Genomic DNA, 6,081 nt, shown 5'->3' with positions numbered 1-6,081 from the left:
CACGTAATTGGTCAAACGGACGAGCTCGGTGATGGTTAGATTATTATGCCGCATGCATTGTGTTAAAAGCTCTGGTAGCAAGTACGGTCAAACAACTTGTGCGTACTCCTTAGGTCGCGTGTTCGATACTCCCTAAGGCATGCTGTTTTGATTGTTTTTTTTTTTGTATGAGTTGTTGACACCTAATTTTTGACCTCCATAACTAAGTTTAATCCGGGGTTTCTTCGATTTTTAAGTAAAATTACAACATTTATTTTATCCAAATAAAGGATTTTCAAAGTATTCATTTGGGTAAATTGATCATTTAAGTAACGATTATATATTATCGTGTTCAATTATATGAAATTTTATAATTTTATTATTTAAATTCTTATTTTACAGAATATCGTATTTTAATCAAGGTTTATATCGAAAATAAATTCAAATGATTAAAATTTTGATTTGAATATAATTTTACTCTCAAAAATGAATTTATTTGGATAAATGTTTGTGTAATTTTAATAAATCATGAAGCTCGTGACCAAACAAGGTATTAATTCGTATCGAATTTTGATTCAATTTAGTCAAACTATTAAATTTGATCCTAATTAAAATTAATTGGTCATATTTGCAATGAAATGTGATCAATCTAATTTTTAATTGGATTGAAATATTGACTAATTTTGGCCAAATCCTAAATTTTAATTGGGGGTTATATTTTAAATAACTCCCAAATTCTTAACAATTCCAACCAAACCAGCCCATTTTCTTTCAACAATGCAATAACCCACCACAAGCGGCCCATTCAAAACTTGACCCAGCCCACTCTTCAAATTACCCCAGCCCAGCACCATACCTCTATTCACCAACCCAATTTTATGTCTCAACCTAGGCACAAACTCCCTCCGACCTGGCCCATTCCCTTATATCTCCCCCTTCAGCATAACAATACCAACCCTCAACAGACGCGACAACACCGCAAAAACCTAAACCCGCTAACCCATTTTCAACATGAACCAACCTCACTTGCAACCCTAAACCCGATTCTCACAACCAACAACCCGTAACCAACCCGTTTGTAGCCTCCTTCACACATCCCACGCAAGTTCATGCGAAGAAAACCCTCGAATCTTCTAGAAATAAGTCGAGGTGTCCTCTCAGCGTATCAATTCCGTGAATCTCGGGTATGGGAGTATAATTTCGTACATGTATGTCACAATTTTATTGGCTTATGGTGAAAATCCGTTTTGCCTAAATCTTATTGGTCCACCGATTTGGAAATCGGTACAATTTGTTGGGGGAACCTAATTGGGAGTTAAAATATTTTGAATTCTCTTTGGAAAAGGAATCCCTAAATTACCCTCAATTGGATTCTATATAAAGAGCTTACTATTGAGCTGAAAAGGGGGATTTTTCAGCTTTTTCCTTTTTGGATTTGGGGAAAATCGGGGGATTTTTTATTCTTTCCAGGCTGGGGATTTTGGGGTTTGAAATTTTGGATGGTCTTTTGAGGGTTCGAAATTGGAAGGATTTTTTTTTAGGACTGGCCTCTCCTTTATGGGTTTAAAATCTTGGAAGTAAAGGGATTCGAAAGTCGAGGGGGTTGAGAAAATTTGGATTGGGGGAGTTCTTAGAAAAACTAGGTCTAAAGAGGGGGGAAAAAGTGAGCCATTCTTAGCAAAATTGATAAATCCTTTCATTTTAGTAAAAATTTGAAGCTCGTCGAAATTGTTCGAAGTAGCTGGTAGGACTTTTCCGATGGTTACGAATTTGGTGATAGCTCGAGTTCTATTCTGCTGCTCCCTAAAAGGTAATACCCTTTTCCATTTAAGCTTCATCTATTTCTGCTTCATCTCAAACTTTTATAGTCGTGAATAAATTTTTTAGTATAACTGTATACTGGGTTGTTTGCTGGTAGATGGCTTTGATAGCCGTAGGTAGTTATTTTGGTATATTTTTGATTTAACACTTATTTTTTATGAGATGCTTAAGGTTCGTATAGCTGAATTTATGTTAAAGTTTTATGTTCTGCGATTCTGTTTGAGTTGCTGGTATTTTGTTAAGGCTGGTTTTGTCGTTTAAAGTTTCATGCTTTTGATTTTGGTTTGAGTTACTGGTATCCTGTTAAGGCTACTTTTGTGGCTAAAGTTTGATTCTGTTTGATCGTTTTGGGCTGCTTGTGTGTTGTCATGGTTGGCTTCAGGGTTTAAAGTTGCATGCTTTGATCATTTTGGGTCGATGGCGCCCTGTTCTAGCCTATCTTATTTTAAAGTTTCGTATTTTGTTCTTGTTTTGATAGTTTTCGGGCCGAGGGTGTTTTGTTCATTATTGGTATTTAACGTCGTCTTGTTTGTCGAGACTTCCCCATGAGTTCCTTGGCTTCCCAAATGACAAAGAATGATGAGGATACGCTCGACAAAAACTGACAAATCTCATGATTCCTCGATGACCATTTCAGCTATTAGAACTCGTTTGAGTTTGACAAAAGAGGATGAGGATGATACTAGTGCCCCACCAATTTCCCTTTAGGTTTATCTGCCATGTCTTTTTTGTGTGGATTCAAATCTTTTATCCTTCCTTGTCTCTTGAGCTTGTTGCCAGTACATGATCGGGTTAGGGAGGTGAATGCAATAATGGGGTATCTTAGTATATTTATTTAGAAGGAATGGCCTTATTTTGTTCTCCTCATGAAAATGGAGCGTCACTGTTGTATGTCTCTTTGAATACCTACTGTCAATGGAACTTGGATTTATAGGTCAATTTTGCTTCTTTGCTGTGTTTCAATCAGTCTCTTGACTAGATTGTGGGGTTACGTTTAGGTATGAAGTTCTCAAAACAGCTTGCAAACAGTTTTCTCCTATCCCATATAACATGAGAGTATCATATAGTGTGGTATAGATTAGTTTATTTGAAGTGCATGACTGCATTTCAATTTTAGTGTTGGAAATTAATAGTGTTCTTGATTTAAGTGAGACCCTCTTTGCTTTTGTTGATTGGATTGTCCTGTATACTGTACAACAGACAAGAAAAGAGGTGAAACGAACTTAACTTAGTTCATTTGTAGCATAAATTTAAGTATCTATTTTTGGGAATTATCTTCAGCTCTTCAGTTTTGTATTCCAGTTGAGTGTTTTGATAGCCAACTGATAAACTTTTCTTAGTTTCTGTGTATTCCTTCTCATAAGTAAGCACCGAAACCTATCATTTTGTCAAAAGGAATGGATTACGATTTACTATTAATGTACGGTTTTTTAACAAATGTTATAGCATCCCTCTACTGCAACAAATAAAACCAATATTTTATCTAATGGTCATCACATGCGATTAGGAAAAGTGACCTTTTACTAGAATTTTTTCATGCATATGCATACTTTCATGCCAAAGTCCAGCATAATATGGCGTGTTCTCTTTGATCTCTATGTTAAAAGCTCAAAACCAATTAAACATAGTTGCGTGTCATATATATCACTAATCTAGTAGCTAAGTTTCCTTTTATGTATCGAAGTAGTGATTTTTTTAACAGCTTTGAACTTTTTGAATTTTTTTTGTTATAAAAGTAATTCATTTTTATGAACGCATATTAATTCATATAGCTTTTCTTTGCATCCACCCCCCTTGGAGCCCAAATGGGCTTCTTCTCACTTTGCATTTCATAAATGGGCCAATGAGGCCAATCCTTCCGAGTTAAGCCCGAATGAAAGCCCAAAGTTGAGCACGTCGCATATGGATATGAGAAGTCGAAAGAGGACTAATGGATTAAAATCTCATCTTTGAAGTGGCCAAGGGATTAGAACATTTCTTTTCTTTTATTTGTTTATTTATTTTGTCGTCTTTTATTTATTTGTTTATTTATTTATTCCTTTATTTCATTTGGGCCTCGAAGCAAAAGTTGTAAATTTAATGCAGGTAGAGCGAGACTCAAGCCAAAGTCTCGAAAACTAGACTAAGACAGGTGAAATGGGTTGAAAACCCAACTAGATTAGGACAGGGCCGATGGTTTGGGCTTGAAAGCCTAAATAACTACTTCCCCGCTTTTCTCCCCTTTTTCTTTCATTTACTTATTTACATGTTTCTTTGCAAACTTAGTTAAAATCCCTAACTAAGTCGCCTAAAAACTAGTTTTGCATAAACACTAAAATATCACTAAAATTGCTTTTCTTTGCAGAAATCAACTTTTTTCCAAAGTTAGTCAAAGACAATTTTCAAACAGTCCGGATAACCGCAAGTTAGCGGATGTTTTAAGTGCCTAACACCTTCCTAAAATGTTAATAGGAACCGCTTATCTAGAATCTCTAACTTAAAATGATTTTCCTATTTTGGATTGTTTGAAGTAACTTTTATAAAGGTTTCTTAATTCCTTTTCAAAATTAAGTGGCAACTCTCTTTCAAAAGTCAAAATTTCTCTGCAAAACATGAGCAATAATTCTGAACCTTGCAACTACAATTTTCTAGGTCACCTCTAGAATACAAACTATTGCAACTATAATTTCCTAGGTCACCTCTAGAATAAAAACCATCAGAATCTAGGTCAACTCAACCATTCCCTTCCCCTTCCCCATATTATAATCAACAATCTCCTCCACAATACACAACAAACACTCAACCAAAGACCTATTATCCTTCCACTGCCCCCAAACAAAATGACAACTTTCCTTCAAGTACCCGGCAAACCTACTGATTACCGAATAGAATTTAGTATTACATTGACCAAATCATACATTAATCTTGATGGAGTGGTAATTTTTAATTTCTTCTTAAATGAGGATTCTATGTTTCTTTGTTATTTTAATTTAATTTTTGTTATCTTTCAAATTTGAGTAATTCGTCGATCTTTTACCCCCTTTATAGTGGATACCACAAGAGGTTAGTCAATACTTCCCAAGCGATCCGACGCCATTAAACATTATTCATTGTGGTATTAAAAAGACATATAAAGCTAAGGTTGCCTACTGCAGGTATCAGAAAAGGTGGAGGATATATGACGGGTGGAGATATTTTATTTGTGATGCGGGTTTTTGGATAGGAGATGTTTTGGACACCGCGATCTCCTATAATGTTTCCAAACATGTCTTTTTATCTGTCCAACACATAATCAATGTGTGAAGTTGTTTTCAAGATGTACAAATTTTAAATATATAAAGATAACCGTTGTTTTGGTGCTTGGATTATGCATTGGTTTGAATGTCTTTTTTTTATTCAATTCATATATCGACTCTTTAGTTTGTTTTGAGATAATTTAATTTGGGTGATGATCCAAGTGAAAATTAATTAGTTACTTAGTTGAAAAGCTGAGATTAAATCGAAAATCAAATCATTATGAACTAAAAATTGTTAACCAATATAAATAAGATGCGTTTTTTATTCATGTTAGTTACTAGCTATTTCTTATTGGTTAAATCAAAACTCAAATCATTAGGGACTAATAATCGATAACCAATATAACTACAAAAATTAAAAGTTATCATCTTCTTGTAGAGGAGACAACAATAACCAAGAAATATTATGTAACACCCCAAAATTTGATCTCGATACTTCACATGGTGCTCAAAACTACGAGTAGCCTTAAGCTAACCCTGTATGCCTTCTACTAAAATTGAATCTCATAACAATGGAAATATAGACATAAAAGCCATACTAAATGTGGAAAACTGACTAAAATATCTGAATAATCTGAGTATAATGTCTGAGACTCAATTTTGAAGGTCTGAATCAAATCTAGAAGTCTGACGAACCTCTACTACTAATAACTAAAGAGTCACTGGGACAAACCCCCAACTAACTTGAACTGTCTAAAAGAAAATACCGATTCAGATAAACTAATAGGCTGTAAAATCTTAATGAATAAGTCCCCAAACTATGAGGACTCACCAACTTTCGAATATAGATGTAGATGCTCGAACTACTTACACTACTGATACTAAGCACCTGAAACTACATTATGAGATAATGTATCACATAAACGTATATGTGGATCAATACTTTGATGATGTACTGAGTATATGGGGTTGAAATGCATAAGAAAAATATTATCTCATCATCATAATTTGTAAAACAATGCATGCTAAATGTAAACGACACTCATAAGCTGGAATATCTGAAAAT

General features: G+C 34.5%; 1 long non-coding RNA gene across 2 annotated transcripts; it reads left to right on the top strand.

Moving 5' to 3' along the window:
- The first annotated feature begins 944 nt into the window (after positions 1–944).
- LOC107873118 lies at positions 945–5,147 on the top strand. Of its 2 annotated transcripts, none has more exons than XR_001675106.2 (2): positions 945–1,789; positions 4,935–5,147. It is a non-coding gene; the product is annotated as an uncharacterized LOC107873118 (long non-coding RNA). The 2 variants fall into 2 exon arrangements; XR_007057229.1 differs by having other exon boundaries at positions 3,573–5,147.
- Positions 5,148–6,081: the final 934 nt, after the last annotated feature.

The sequence above is a fragment of the Capsicum annuum genome, chromosome 6 (genome assembly GCF_002878395.1).
Source record: "Capsicum annuum cultivar UCD-10X-F1 chromosome 6, UCD10Xv1.1, whole genome shotgun sequence".
In the NCBI taxonomy this organism is placed as follows: domain Eukaryota; kingdom Viridiplantae; phylum Streptophyta; class Magnoliopsida; order Solanales; family Solanaceae; genus Capsicum; species Capsicum annuum.
The sequence above is the reverse complement of the archived record's forward strand: the minus strand, read 5'-3'. Positions and strand labels throughout refer to the sequence as shown.